A 15,731-nucleotide genomic window follows, 5' to 3' on the forward strand; every position below is an offset into this window, starting at 1 on the left:
GGGTCTCAAAGAGTCAGACACAACTGAAGAACTTAGCACACACATACCCAGTAGAAAGCAGGAGAGAAAAATAAATACTGCATGAGCCCCCTTAATATATGTAATCTGAAAAAAACTGAACTCATAGATTCAGAGAACAGATTGGTGGTTGCCAACAGCAGAATTTGGGATGGAGGGAGGAGGGGAATGAATGAAGGTGGTCAAAAGACACAAACTTACAGTTATAAAGTAAGTCATGGGAAGGTAACGTATAGCATGGTGACCTATAGTTAATAATACTGTGCTGCATGTTTGAAAGTTGCCAAGAGAGTAAATTCTAAAAAAAATTGTAACTATATATGCTGATGGGTGTTAACTAGATTTATTGTGGTAATCATCCCTCGGTATATACAAATACCTAATCATCATGTTGTACCTGAAACTAATCTTACATGTATTTGCACCTCAGTTCTTAAAAAAGAAAGCAAAAAGGGAAAAGAAGTATAAAATGTGTAAAAAGTGAACAATATAGAATGGAAGACATTAGTACTTATCTTAGAATGAATCACAGTAAATTAATTAAATTCACCAACTAAAAAAATAGAATCTCAGATTCAGTTAAAAAGCACTATCCAATAAGCTGTCTAAAAGAGAAACTTAAAAGACACAGAAAGATTGAAAATAAAAGATGGGGAAAATATGAACCAAAAGGAAAAAAAAGAGAAAGAATATTAGTATCTGACAATATAGGATATAAGGCAAAAAATACATAATGGACAAAGAAGGTCATTATATGCTGCTAAAAGGAACTATAGAGCAAGAAGATACAACCATCAAAAACATGTATGCACCTAACAATACAGCCTCAAAATATACAAAGGAACAACTGAAAATAAGTAGCAGGAAGAAATGAATACATCAAATTCTAGTTAAAAAGATTTTAGCCACATCTTTCAGAAATTGATACATCAAGCAGACATAAAATATACATAATGAAATTTTGAACCATACAATTAATAAGCTCAAGCTATGAAGTATACATAGAGCTCAGCACCAAAGGAATAGTTAGTAAATATTAGATTCAACTAAGTGAAAATGTGAATAGTTGAGAATTTTTTGCCTCTAAAAACAGTTTCATATTATTCCTCATAGTTTGTTGAAGGAATTAAACTAGCTAATGTCTATAAAGCAATTAGCACAATGTCTAATTTATTCTCCTTTGGTAGTTTACAAAGAGAATACTTTCCTCAATTATTAGCAATTGGATAAGTGAGATCCAAAAAATTCAGTCATGTGAAATGTGAGGTCACAATTTGTTTTTTAAGATTAACGAACAAATGACTCGTATAGACCGAGCTGGTGAGGAATTTGGGGAGCCTTGCTGCCCTCCCTCAATTCATGCCCGACTCCGCTGTGATTTGGTGCCACCTGCTGGTGATCAGCTCCAGCTTAAATATTGGTAGGGATAATTCTGAGTCCAGAGGCAGCAGGACAAGATCAGTGATCCCAGAGGTGTACCAGTTTGTTGTCCAGATTCAAAAATTCAGCTAGGAGAATACTGACCACTAGAGACTCACTCTTCACCCTTCTTTCTGAAACAACTTCCCATGACTTTCCTTCACCTTCATGACCTTGACCTCCATTCCAAGGTCCCCTTCCCCACCGTAGCATAGAACTTTAACCCCCGCCTCTGACCCTTGGGGCTTCCTTGGTGGCTCAGACTGTAAAGAATCCACCTGCAATGCAGGAGACCCAGGTTTGATCCCTGGCTCAGGAAAATCCCCTGGAGAAGGGAATGGCTAGCCACTCCAGTGTTCTTGCCTGGAGAATTCTGTGGACAGAGGAGCCTGGTAGACAATAGTCATGGAGTCGCAAAGAGTCAGACATACCTGAGTGACTTTCACTTTCATGACCCTTATCCCTGCCTTGTTCTCAAGTAGGGGCTAGACAGGAAATGGGAGCCAGTGGCCAATTCTGCAGAATATCTAAAATTATATTTTAATATAATGGGGATTTTATATTTTTTAAAAATGGGTTTTTACTGTGTTTTATCCAGGATCCCCTGAATGCTTACAACATAGCAGCAATATATTTTTTATTTTAGAGTCTTTGATTACTACAAGTGTTTCTGGCTGGTTATAAAAAGCTTTTACTAGATAGAAACCAACTGAAATTCAAGGGAATTCCCTGGTTTTCCAGTGGTTAGAACTCAGTGCTTTCACTGCAAGGACCCAGATTCAATCGCTAGTCTGGGAGCTAAGATGCCACAGGCCACATGGTGTGGCCAAAACAACAACAACAACAACAACAACCCATTTCAAGCAGCAAAAATAAAGGAAGACAGGAAAAAGTGGAAAAGTTCATCCAGAGACTATTAACCTTATTACATGAATGCCGTGAAATTTTAAATATATAACTGCTTTTGAAGATGATCTCTTATTGCCCAGCAGGATCAGAAATTCTTAGTTTGGTTATTTCTTTGTTAAACTTCTTGATGTGGAGGAGCAGCTTTCCCTTCCTTGTATAAACATGCCGCCCTGCTCCGTTATTTTCAGGTGCACCCCCTGAACACACCTCCTGGGCTTCTTGGAAGCTGCATGGAGGGGCATGATGACAGAGGGGGTAGTGATTAGTCATCATTTACCTTTAGCTTCTGTCCCCATCACCCTTCCTGCCATCCTCCCACTTTTGAGTTACCTGGGTCACTACCACCAGAGTCGGGGCACAGCAGTCCAGCAGAACTAGCATTTTGGGATCAGAGTCTCCTTGCCTTATGGCTTCCAGAGGTCACAGGTTTCTTCAGCGACACTGTCACACACCAAGCTGAGTGTCAAATCTTGGGAGATTCGTGGCACAGACTAGCAAAGGCCTTACCCTGTCCACGGCCTGTCGCTCTGATCTGACTGCTACTTCTGCCCACTCTCTAGTATCAAGGCTCTCTGTTTTACTCAGTTTAAAAGTTTTCCAAATAGGATCTGCCGTTTCCTACAGTAGCTACTGCCTGAAGTTTTCCGCACTCAGAATGCCCTTCACCTGCCCTTTGTGGGTCAGAATCCCTCAGCCTTCCTGCGGGCTCCCAGGACAGCCCCTTCTCTCCAGAACCTTCTTGATTTATTCTGACTCCTCAGTCATGCCCGATCTGGCTCTCTCCTGAGGTGCTGCCTTCTGTTTTATATCAGTTTTCAGGGTTCATGATTGATTCTGGGATAGAATGACATCTCTTTGAGGACAGGGACCTTGTTTATCTGTTTCTTAATTCCCCAAAGAACTCAGAGCTTTGCAGTCGTAGGTGTTCAATAAATATTTGTTTAACTTTGAAAGCCTTTGTCACATTAAAGCCGGCCAGGCCATCTTCCAAAGAAGTCTCACCTCCTCCTGCCAACTGCATGGGTGCTCAGCCCTATATTTAGGTACTAAATGGTCTCCCCCACCTTTCTCTACAGTTGGCATGAGCCAGATTCTGTCACTGCAAAAATCCTCCAGGAATATAGGCATTGGGAAAGCACATTCACTCACTCCAGCTAGATTAGCCATCTCTTTGGCACTGAAACAATTTGCTTACTTTCCTAATGTCAAGGCTGAATAAATGCAGTTTCCACAAGTACAAAGTTTACTTACTGAAAACCAGGATTGCATCAAGCATCTCATGAAGAATTTGCGTGGTTACAGAAGCTGTACCTTTTATGTGTCTTAATTTTTTAATATTTAAATATTATTAAATCATTAGATATCAACTTGGGTGTAATATATTCTACTATAGACACCATTTGAAAACTTCATTATCTCTAGAAAAATTCAGGAAATACCAAATGTTTGAGTCTTAGGGAATCATAACATAAGCACCATATTTGTCCTCAAACATGAGTTTCTCCCTGCCACCATAGATATACCATTTAATTCTGCTGTTCCTAACACTCTCCTTTTAAAAAATGTTTGTAACCTTACTGGAGGCAAGTAACCCGGAACTTCTCTAATTTCTAGTGTAAAACATTCAGGGGGAAGAAGCAAATAATATGGATTATTGGATTCCTCTGGTAGCTTTCCTCAAATTCACACACTTGAGTTCCAAAGCACAATCATTCCTCTTTGCTCCATGCTGATTATATAGGTCAGGAGGGTAATAAGGTCATTTATTTGGAGGATTTTCATCTGGTATATTTCTAATATTCTTGCCCCATTCCTGACCACTCAGATCAGCATTACAGGGAGTCCCACATCTCTCTCGCTCCACCCAAGAAAATGATGATACAAAGGTAATTTGAGTCTGAACTTTCTGCTCCCAAATTTGTCATCTTCCCAGAGCACAAGGGTTATATTGCTTTAGTCCTTCACACCAATAATGACTCTTGTAATAACATTAGTCCTTTAAACCAATGATGGCTCAGTAATAAGTAGCACTGTGTTTACTATTAACTCAATGCATAAAACCTCAAAGGTATTACTTTTTTTTTCAAAAACCTTATTATTGAAATCAGAAATTTCCCATGGCAGAATCAAGAAAACAAGGGACATATATAATAAAAGTAAATGTTACATCATACTATCAATATATTATTAAGAAGATGCAGTGCTAGATACATCTATTTTACTGTTAAGAAAAGAAAGGAATCTTTGATTAATTGGCTGAACTGGGATTTCCTTTCTAAAAGATTTTCTTGGTGCTTCTTTCCTAGGAGTCCGCAACATAGAGAAATTCTGAAGCTGTTTTATAGATAACCTCAGATCAAATATGGTCAGTAAGTGTGTATGCCAAGACTGTATCGTTGAGATACTAATCTATATTTTTATTCTCCTGGCATTTCCTCCTTTCCCTTCCCTGTCTCCAAGCAGATATTCCCATCTGGGTTTATTATCTTAGTGAAGGGACAAGATGTAGCAGAAAGTTGAAATTGCCCTCAAGCTTTTGTTTCTAAAATCTTAAGCCCCAGCAGGAAGAAGATTTGAGCCATAGGCACAATGCGTGGGCAGAGGCAGGAGGACCCTGGACAAGGTGGTGGGGATGGGCAGGCTGCTGTGTGGGTGGGCTCTCCAGTAGCCTGGCTGGGAGGCAGGCCTGCCCCAAGAAGCTGTAGCTGTAGCTGGGACCTGTGACCACAAACTAGAGGCCTGTGCATTACATCTGACTTTGTTTGACCATGTGAATTTCAGTCACTGAGCATTATAAATCTAGGCAATTTTACACAGACGTCCAGGTTGGAGCTTCTCTTGAATAATTAGCAGATTTGGCCACACTGTGTTCAGTCTCTTACAGCACCAAGGCTGCCTGCTTTAGATAAGGAATAAATGCTCTAGCTTGCCAGAATCCCTAGAAGTCATCCCTACGCTGACGCCAGGGGTTAGTTGTCACTCATCGTGCCACTGGCACTGCTCCAGGCAATAGGAGATGGTTCTCTTTACCCCAGATTTTTTCCGTAACTGAAGAAACGAAACATAAAGATGGCTCATGAAAGAAACAGAGGAGCTGGTGCACTTCTCCATGGAAGTGAAGATGTTCTTCTGTGTCTGATAGGCAGACTGCACGCTTCGTTCGTGAGCTCTCCCAGCCTGCTCCCTGTGGGCATTTGGCTCACGGATTCCCTGTTCCAGGCAGCCTTGCAAAGAGCCGACCGCGTCCCTGGTTGGGCATGGCAGAGCCGCTGCCTGCAGGGTACAGAGCAGGCAGAGTGATGGACAGCTCAGCCAGAACCCATGTGGGCAGATGCCTGGAGGCCAGAGGCCCCTGGAAGCTTCTGGTGGGGGTAGGGAGGACTCCAAAAGGGCAGGGCTCAAGACAGAAAGTAAATTAGAAAAATCGTTATTTCACAAACACAAGTGTACGGACTGAGATTTGCATGCAGCACCTTTTCTTTCTGGCTGACTTGGTTACTTAGCTCAGGGGCTCTGATGGCACCAACACGCACTCATGACAGAGGCGACCAGGGCCTGTCCTGGAGAAAGACAGCAGATGCACTGTCTTTTCCTTATGAGAGGGGTAAGGAGAAAGGACATGAGGGTTGGTGGGGCATCACGTGTTTTAGAATTACATGATGCTGTCTTTTTCCCTTCCTGGGTGGAGTTTGAATTTAAAGTGGTGTCTTCCAGACAGCATTCAGGCCAATCATATGAACCTTTGTGCTTTTGCTGCTAAACTAGAAATGTGTTTTTCAAAACCTTAACTGTTACATGCCCAGGCTAGTTATTTCAACAGTTTGCTCACCCCATTTATAACCAATAAAAATAACTATCCTTTATTGAACTTAACTTAATGCCAACCACTCTGCGGTGCTCCCCACAGCTGCCTGCCTCATTTATAACCATCCTGCGGGGTGCCCCATGCCTTGACAAAGGAAATGGATGCTAAAAGCTTGAGCAGCATCCAAAATCCCACACTTAGTACATGTGGGAGCCTGAATTCAAATCCAGGGGTCTGTTTGACTTCATGAGCCCTGCACTGTCAGCCAGCATCACTTTGATGTCACCATCAAATGTGACAGGATTTATCACCACCTGCTCCCTCTAGGGCAGCAGTAGGGCTGGAGGCATGGAAATGTGCATGCAAAGGGCCAAGTCCCCAAGGAGTAGCAAAATTAAATCAGGCACATTCTTTAAAAGAAAAGGGAAAGCATATTCGTGCAGTGACAGAGATGTTAGCAGTGATCCTTGGAGTTGTGGTGCAGCGGAGAAAGCCACCGTGTCAGCAGATATTCACTCTGGGACCCAGTGCTTCTGGGATGTTAGGATTGAGTCCAAGTGAGTTTAGTCCTTTTCCCCCCACTGTTATGAGTTGCACTGTGTCCCCAAAATGATGTTGAACTCCTCACCCCCATTGTCTGTGAAATAGGGTCGACTTGGAAGTAGAGTCCTTGCAGATACTCAAATTAAGATGAGGTTATTAGCAGGGGGTCCCTAATCCAGTATGACTTTGTCCTTATAAAAAGAAGAAAGTTAGACACAGAGACAGATATGTACTGGAGGAAAGGTTGGGAAGACCCACGGGAACATCATCTAAGAGCCAAGAAACTTCTGAGGCCCCCAGAAGCAAGGAGAGAGCCCTGGAACAGAGCCTCTGCATAGGCCTCAGACCGAGCCTAGCCAGCCAACCTCTTGATACGGGACTCCTATCCTCCAGATAACCACGATGGTGTGATCAGACACCCTGGAATGCGAAGTCAAGTCGGCCTGAGGAAGCATCACTACAAACAAAGCTAGTGGAGGTGATGGAATTCCAGTTGAGCTATTTCAAATCCTAAAAGATGATGCTGTGAAAGTGCTGCACTCAATATGCCAGCAAATCTGGAAAACTCAGCAGTGCCCATAGGACTGGAAAAGGTCAGTTTTCATTCCAATCCCAAAGAATGGCAATACTAAAGAATGTTCAAACTACCACACAATTGCACTCATCTCACATGCTAGCAAAGCAGTGCTCAAAGTTCTCCAAGCCAGGCTTCAACAGTACATGAACCATGAACTTCCAGACGTTCAAGATGGATTTAAAAAAGGCAGAGGAACCAGAGATCAAATTGCCAACATCCAATGGATCATCGAAAAAGCAAGAGAGTTCAAAAAAAACGTCTATTTCTGCTTTATTGACTATGCCAAAGCCTTTCACTGTGTGGATCACAAACTATGGAAAATTCTGAAAGAGATGGGAATACAAGACCACCTGACCTGTCTCTTGAGAAATCTGTATGTAGGTCAGGAAGCAACAGTTAGAACTGGACATGGAACAACAGACTGGTTCCAAATAGGGAAAGGAGTATGTCAAGGCTGTATACTGTCACCCTGCTTATTTAACTTATATGCAGAATATATCATGCAAAATGCTGGGCTGGATGAAGCACAAGCTGGGATCAAGATTGCCAGGAGATATATCAATAACCTCAGATATCCAGATGATACCACCCTTATGGGAGAAAGTGAAGAAGAACTAAAGAGCCTCTTGATGAAAGTGAAAGAGGAGAGTGAAAAAGTTGGCTAAAGCTTAACTTTCAGAAAACTAAGATCATGGCATCTAGTCCCATCACTTCATGGCAAATAGGTAGGGAAACAGTGGCTGACTTTATTTTTGGGGGCTCCAAAATCACTGCAGATGGTGACTGCAGCTGTGAAATTAAAAGACGCTTCCTCCTTGGAAGAAAAACTATGACCAACCTAGACGGCATATTAAAAAGCAGAGACATTACTTTACCAGCAAAGGTCTGTCTAGTCAAAGCTATGGTTTTTCCAGTAGTTATGTATGGATGTGAGAGCTGGACTATAAAGAAAACTGAGCACTGAAGAATTGATGCTTTTGAACCGTGGTGTTGGAGAAGACTCTTGAGAGTCCCTTGGACTGCAAGGAGATCCAACCTGTTAATCCTAAAGGAAATCAGTCGTGAATATTCATTGGAAGGACTGACTGATGCTGAAGCTGAAACTCCAATACTTTGGCCACCTGATGTGAAAAGCTGACTCATTGGAAAAAACCCTGATGCTGGGAAAGACTGAAGGCAGGAGGAAAAGGGGATGACAGTGGACAAGATGGTTGGACTGCATCACTGATGCGATGGATATGTGTTTGAGTAGGCTCCAGGAGTTGGTGATGGACAGGGAAGCCTGGCGTGCTGTAGTCCATGTGGTTGCAAAAAGTCGGGCACAACTGAGTGACTGAACTGAACTGATCCTCCAGAACCATTGAGACAATAAATTTCTGATGATCTAATCCATCCAGTTTGTGGTATTTTATGATGGCAGCCCTAGGAAAGAAAAATATCACCCAATGTGTACACACTTTAAAAAAGAAGATTCTGTTGTGTGGACTTGTCATTGTCCATTTCAGAGACCTGCTGAGCACGGCTGGTACCCTGCCACTGGGAAGTCTGGCATCATCCACATGCAGCCTTGAGCGACTACTCACATTTCAAGCCTCAGACCCCAGTCCATCCAGCTGGAGTGTCCAGTGCATGCATCACAGCCACAGCAGGGAGGAGCCACTTGAGATACTGCAGAAGGCAACAGGAGGGATGATGTTGAGGCTCTGTGGAGTCCAGTACAAGAGCATCATGGAACACACGAATAAACAGTATCGTCAAGTAATACCAGTTAGGCTAAAATAAGGGTCGTCTACAGTAGAGGAATAACTAGAACACTGGGAGTACAGGCCTGCATGTGGGAGAGGGATGGTGAAAACCTCACACCAGTGTAGACATTTGGCTGGGCTTCAAAGGATGAATAGGAATTCAGAGGGGCAAGATAGAAGCATCACAAGCAAAGGCAAAGAAGATAGAAATGCCCAGCCTAAGCAGGAAGGTGTGCCTAAAGACTCCCTTGTGTCTTAGAGTAGGATGGAATTTTCTGAAAAGATTAAATTCTATTCTGGTCAGTACTGCTGATGTTTCAAACAACTAAACTGGGAAATAACCAGACTTAATTGGGAAACAGTAGAAGAATTAGTACTTAGGATATAGTGTAAGTCATGCCAATTGCCAGTCATGCCTCTAGAGTCTGGCACATATTAGCCTGAGATAATTATTTGTTAAATGAAAGAATGAATTACAAGCCATGTCGTCTCTCTGGGCTTTATTTTTTCCCCACTTGTTTAAAAATGAGGTGGGTTGGTATGGGGAAATAGTATGGCTACTCCAGCTCTCTCAGGTCTGTGATCAAGGGCAAACAGAATGACAAAATGTGAAAACACTATTATTATAGATGAAATGTTTGTGTCCTTCCCAAATTCATATGCTGAAGCCCTAACTGCCAATATAATGGTATTTGGAGATGGGTGTCAAGGAGGTAATTAGGGTTAGATGATGTTATGAGGGTGGGGCCCTCATGATGGGATTAGTGCCCTAATAAGAAGAGCTGCCTGCCAGCGTAGGAGACACAAGAGATGCAGGTTCGATCCCTGGGTCAGGAAGATCCCTTGGAGGAAGGCATGGCAATCCAGTCCAGTATTCTCTCCTGGAGAATCCCACAGACAGAGGAGCCTGGCCAGCTATAGTCCAGAGGGTCACAGAGAGTCAGACATGACTGAAGTGACTGAGCATGTATAGCAAGAAGAGATACCAGGGATGGAGCTTGCTCTCTCTCCACCATTTAGGGCACAGCAAGAAGGTGACTATTTGCAAATGAGGAAGACAGCTCTCACCAGACCCCATCATGCCAGCACCCTGATCTCGGACTTCAGGTCTCCAGAAATGTAAAAAAATAATCTATTTAAGGCACCCAGGGTATGGTATTTTATTATGGCAGCCTGAGGAGACTAAGACAACTATGGAAAGAACTTTATACCTGAGTGATATTACTCCAGAGTTGGTATAGAATGGTGGATGAAGTCCTAGACTGGTAGGTGAGAGGATTCTGACATGTGGCCCAGATCCTGCCATGACTCAGCCGCCTGTCTTTGGGCTATTCCCATTTAACACATAGGTGGTATAGGGGCCATTCCAGGAGGCACTGTTCACATAGACTAGGAGCTGTCCTGCTCTAAGCCTTCAACCATTCATTTCTTCATCTATAGAAAGGGGAAGAGAAAAAAAGAAAGAAAGGGGAAGAGAAATGGAACATATGATATCTAACAATTCACTTATTCTTTCAACGACTATTTGTTAAGAACTGATTATGTCTCAGGCACAGAGCAAGGCACTTGGAGATAGTGTAGGATCATGCCCTTGCCCTCCAAAAGTTTACATTCTGCTTGAAGAGACAGACAGAAAGGCCATTATAGCTTCATGTGAACAAGGTTTCTGTGCCAGACAGCTCAGGCTGCCGTAACAAAATACCATGGACTGAGGGGCTTAAACAACAGAAATGTATTTTCTCGCCATTCTGGAGACTTGAAGTCTAAGATCAAGCTGCTGGCAGGGCTCTCCTGAGGCTGACTTCCTGGCCTACAGACAGCCACCTAAATGTCCTGACATGGCCTTTTCTCTGTGTAGGCACATCCCTCTTTGTATAAGGACACCAGTCACATGAGATTGAGGCCCACTCATATAGCCTCACTTAACCTTAACTACCTCTTGCTCTGTATACAAATACAGCCACATTCTGAGCTACACAGGGGGTTAGGACCCCACCCCAGGCTGGGACCCACGAGGCCTCTTGAGGAAGAGAGCTCAGCTGCTGAGGAGTAAAGGTTGAGGCCGGAGGTGAGCTGCCACGTTTGTGAATACAACTGTGTGAAACACTAACCTTGTATGTTTTACTCTTTGGTGGACTCTGATTTTGAAATCTGTTTGGCCTTTGGTAGGCGTGACATACAAAAAGGAACCCCAAAACATTGTTCCAAAGGCCAGTGTGCCTTGGGCAAGCTACCTTTTCTTTTTGCCTCGGTTTCCTTATTGGTAAAACCAGGCTGTTGGCATCTATTATTTCTCAAGCCTTAACGTGCCATGATTATAGTGAAATCCTTAGACATATTCGGTTACATCTCTAAAATACTGTGCTGACATTTCAGAAGTTTGTGGAAAAGGAGCCGTGGATTCTGTAGCCAAATACTATATTTACTTTTGGAGCATTATTACTGAGATTTCTTCTAACTCACTCACTCTCTCTCTTTTTTTTAAGTCAAAACAATAGATTGATAAAGGGGAGTTAGGTGACAGGTGTCAAGCCAGGCACTCACACCAATGTTGCATGACTTTTAAAAAAATTATTTATATATTTATTTATTTATTTATTTTTGGCCATGCTGGGTCTTCTTTGCTGCACAGGCTTTCCTCTCGATGGGGCAATTGGGGGGCTGCTCTCTGGTTGTGGTGCACAGGCTTCTCATTACAGTAGCTTCTCTTGTTGCAGAGCATGGGCTGTGGGGTACTAGGCTCAGTAGTTGTGACTCGTGGGCTCTGGAGTGGCACACAGGCTTAGTTGTTCCGCAGCATGTGAGCGCTTCCTGAGTGAGGGACAGAACCCATCTCTCCTACTCTCTCTCCTACATCTCTCCTACATTCTAGAGAATGCCACAGGCGGATTCCTTACCACTGAGCCGCCACTGAAACCCTGCATGACTTTTAGCTACTCCAGGGTGACTTGTTCCTTAGGCCAAGGTGGCAACTCTTTTTTTGGTGTGTGGGAGGGGGAAGGGGTTACAAAAGCAATCGATGCTTATTGTTGGGGGACAACAAGGAAATCAAATATTTCACAAAGGCTGAATATGAAAAAGTACTAATAAGTTCCTTCTTTCTACCATCATATACCTCCAGGGTAACCAGTGTTACCCCTGTGCTTTCCAGACCTCTTCTGTTCACACCCAGATATAGGTACATACATGATTTTCTTTCTTTTTATTTTTATTTTTTTACAAAAGTGGGTTTACACTATACAGAGATCTATAATTTTCTTTCTACTCAATAATATGTCATAGATACTTTCTGTACCCTTTATGAAAAAGAGTACCTTCCTCTTTCTAAAGCTGAGATAGTATGCCATAGCATGTGTCATCATTTTGGCTATTTTCCAAGTTCTCTCCCAATTTTTCTGTTATGAATGATCCTGCAATGAACATCCAACATTTGCTTGCAGTGTTGCAGTGTTTGGTAGTTGTAGCCTTGGCTGAGTTAGGATGGATTCCTAAAAGTAGAATCACTGGATCTCAAGTTCATTTCTATGAGGTATTTAATTTTACAGAGGAGATTTCAGGCAAGTCAAATAAGACTTTAAAAATGTATATATATGTATGGAGAGCATTTCATTTAGAGTCTTTTGGCCCAAAGCAAGAAATAATCTCTTAAAAACCAGCCAGTTACTAGAGTAGTGTATACCTCCTTTTTTTTTTTTTTTCTTTGTTAGTGTACTCTGATTGGCTGGGAAACCAGCCTCCCCTTGCTCCCTGCTTCCTGCCTGTCGCTTTGCTGTGTGATCTGTGTGGGGAACTCCTGACTACAGGCCCTTGGGCACCCCTCTGGGCTTGGGGGCCCTGGTGGCTGCAGCGCCTCTAGCTAGCACTCTGGGTTCAGAATGAGGTATCCTTCATATTGGCATTTGTTTTCTCAAGGGCTTGAAATTGAGACTGGGATTGCAGCAGTTTTCACTCTCCCTAAGATTTCTTTTTGCAGACTCCCTATTGTGCAAGCCAGATATTCTACTAAAATCAGATCCTAATGGTTATGCTGGGTGCTTAAAATCTCAAGGGGCTATAAATTATTCAATAGTTCTACACATAAGGAAAACGGCCCCGCACAAATTCTCTGCAACTTTTCATGCAACACCTTTTTTTTCTTTCCCACTCTGGGTCATGGTGTGTCATTTACCTGCTCCAGATTCTACTAAAGGTGGGGTTGGTTCCCCTCTCACCCCATCCCCAGCACACAAGGGGTTAAACTGAACTCCTTGAGCCCACCTTCCCAAACAAATGTCAGTTTTGCAAGTTACTCAGCCAGCTGTCTTTCAGTAGGTTCTATTTAATAAAGTTAATACAAGCTTCTCTGCGCCTCCTCTTTTTCCCTCTTAACTTCAGTTGTGAGTATTCACAGAATCTGGATCTGCCAGCTACTTCTGTTTGAAGTTGAAGGTTTGGCAAAATTATACATCCAGCAGGCAAGAAGTAAAGTGGAAATGTGTACAAGTAACAGTGAAATCTGTTGCATTGTTTTAAGACTTAACTACTGGGGGATAAAAAGCCCTATAAATACTGTTGAGGCAGCTGTAGGTACATTTTATGATGATCAAAACCTTAGAACAACAGCTAAAGGATATGTGAAATTGATGTCTATCTGCCACTCTTAATTATACACATTGATTGATGTTAAAGATATCCCATTCTTCATTAAACGCTGAATAATTTTGAGTTTTTACATTCAGTGTTTTTTTGTGAGTCCTTTGTATGGCCAGTAGCCAATTTACTCCCTGCTGCCTTTTATTCAGGTAAAACTGGAAATGAATTCATTAGATCAACTGTAGCAGCTCTAATTTGAAATCTTGAAAAATGCATTTCTAATGAAGAAATTTCAAATCAAGCAGACCTCTAAATCTTAGGTTTTTATTTTTTCAGGTCTTTATACATATCCTTATGAATCATTAGCAGTGACTCCTGCTGACTTCTTAAGATTACATCAGGCAAGAATTGTGTTTTTTAAAACCTCATTCCTTTCCTCATCTTGTTGTTTAGTCTCCAAGTTACGTCTGACTTTTATTTGACTCCATGGACTGTAGCCCACCAGGCTCCTCTGTCCATGGGATTTCCCAGGCAAGAATACCAGACTGGGTTGCCATTTCCTTCTCCAGGGGATACTCCCTACTCAGGGATCAAACCCGCATTTCCTGTATCTCCTGCAATGGCAGGAGGATTCTTTACTATTGAGCCACCAGGGAAGCCCTTCTCCCCTGTTTATAAACTCCATGTTTATTCATAATTTTTCATAGGCATTACATTTATCCAATAGCAGTTTCAAAAATATTGTTTTTTAAAGACTCCAAAATACAAGAAGACGACAATTCCAAGCATGTTTTTAAAAAAATCTTTTGTCCTGCTTTCTCTTTCTCCTTATTAAAAAAAAAAAAGCCAAATTCATATAAACATACAAAACCATTTGAAGGTAGGTAGTTTCCTTTCCCACATTGCAGTAACTTCCATTTTTGCTAACAACTCATTTGGAATAACTTACTTTAAGTAGCAATGTTGATCCAGTTATGCAAATTAAGATACATAATTTACAATAATACTCAAGGTCACTTTGTAGTTTCCTGAGAGATTGTTTTGAAAAGTCAGTTTATATCAGTTAAGCACGCTGCTTGCTTTAGATACTATAGAATTATTGTTATTTCACAAAACCTTTGGTTCTGAACAATGTGAACAAGGAAATGTTCTTTTTTTTTTCATTTATTTTTATTAGTTGGAGGCTAATTACTTCACAACATTGCAGTGGGTTTTGTCATACACTGACATCAATCAGCCATGGAGTTACCTGTATTCCCCATCCCGATCCCCCCTCCCACCTCCCTCTCCACCCTATTCCTCTGGTTCATTTTTAATTATTTTATTTCCACTGATTTATTATTTAATTTCTCCTCCAATACCTGAGTTGTTACTGTTAATGATTGGCTTAGATATATCCTATAACACATTTCATCTAGTCCCCTTTGTAAAAATTTAACAAGGTCATTTTACATTTTTAAAGCACTAAGTAAAGCGGTTTAAAAATGCAAAGTGAGCTTAAATGCTACTCTTAATTCTTCCTAAGTCTTCCACTGGGAAACCCTAGAAAACTGAATTAATGAAATGCAACTTATACTTTTTAAATTCTAATTCTAACTCACATTAAATTGAAGGTGAGACTAAAACTGCTATATGTTAACTAAGTCAAGAGATGTACTATATCATGCATGTTATTTAATGTGCGAATGTTAAAAGTCAAGTTCCCGGCAGAAATAGAAGTGCCTCCATTCCGTCTTCAGGGAATGTATAAATTAACCATTCCGCCCCAAGCGGTCCTCCTTCCTTTCTCCCTCCGCCCTATTTTAAATGTAGATAGGGCGACTCAAGTCTTTTGAATTTGAAGGGCTGCTATCTCGGCCCCATTCTTTTCATCATCCTCCTTTGAATGGCTCTGAGCACGTATGGATTCTTTTATAAAACACCCCCTGGACTCAGGGCTAGGTTCTCCCTGCTGCTTGCTAATTTTGCATAGCAATTAGTACTGACTTTTCAAAATCAGTTCGAGACTGTTCCACGTAGACCCTCAAAGGTCTTAGATAACCTCTTGCCTACAGATTTCAAAGCCAAAGGGGAAGAACTTGCATAATTGCTAAATTCCCAGTTGGAGCGGTCTGGAAGAGGATACGTAATACAAAACTATACG

This window comes from Muntiacus reevesi, chromosome 19 (assembly GCF_963930625.1).
Source record: "Muntiacus reevesi chromosome 19, mMunRee1.1, whole genome shotgun sequence".
Taxonomy (NCBI): Eukaryota; Metazoa; Chordata; class Mammalia; order Artiodactyla; family Cervidae; genus Muntiacus; species Muntiacus reevesi.